The following is a 687-nucleotide window of genomic DNA, read 5'->3' on the forward strand; positions in this document are numbered from 1 at the left end:
CCATGGGGAAGATGGGTGGTAACATGGTGGTAAGTGATGGGCTGTGTCAAACTGCAGTCACTCCTTTCTTTTTTATTTCCCAAAGGCAGTCTAGACCAGGTTTCTATAGGTCTGGAAGAAGCTGATACAAGGGAAACCCTTTTAGGAGCACGCAGACTCAGCAACTCTTTCTGAAGAGGAAGAAAAGGGAGATGCTACTGTTACCACCAGTGTTGATCTTATGGATACAAATATCACATGAGTTTGGGGTTTCCCTGATTGCTCCTAGAAAATTCATCACAGCGGAATCTTATCTGCAGGCAACTGTAGGAGTGGGATTTTCTGATTGAGAGCAGGATGTTGAGGAAAAAAATGAAAACCAAAAAGTGGGAGATAGAGTTGGGGAGAGAGACATGGAAAGAAGGAGAAAATACACAAGAAGAATGAGAGACCATGACAGCTGAGAGAATGAACATCTAATCAGACTTTCTCTGTTACTTCCCTCTGTTTTCCTGAACAGAAATGAATAAATAACACATAAAGCTTTTCCTGAATTCTTGCTTCTGCAAGAAGGAGAGAACTTCACCAGGTACTGCAATTCCTCAAGCATTTAAAGCAGCTTACAGTGGTATAAGCAGAGGCCTGGGGGCAGTCCTGTCCTCTTGATGATATTAGCTAAGGGTGGAGAAGTGAAGACGCAGCAGAGAC

This window comes from Bison bison, unplaced genomic scaffold (assembly GCF_000754665.1).
Source record: "Bison bison bison isolate TAMUID 2011002044 unplaced genomic scaffold, Bison_UMD1.0 scf7180017864526, whole genome shotgun sequence".
Lineage (NCBI taxonomy): Eukaryota > Metazoa > Chordata > Mammalia > Artiodactyla > Bovidae > Bison > Bison bison.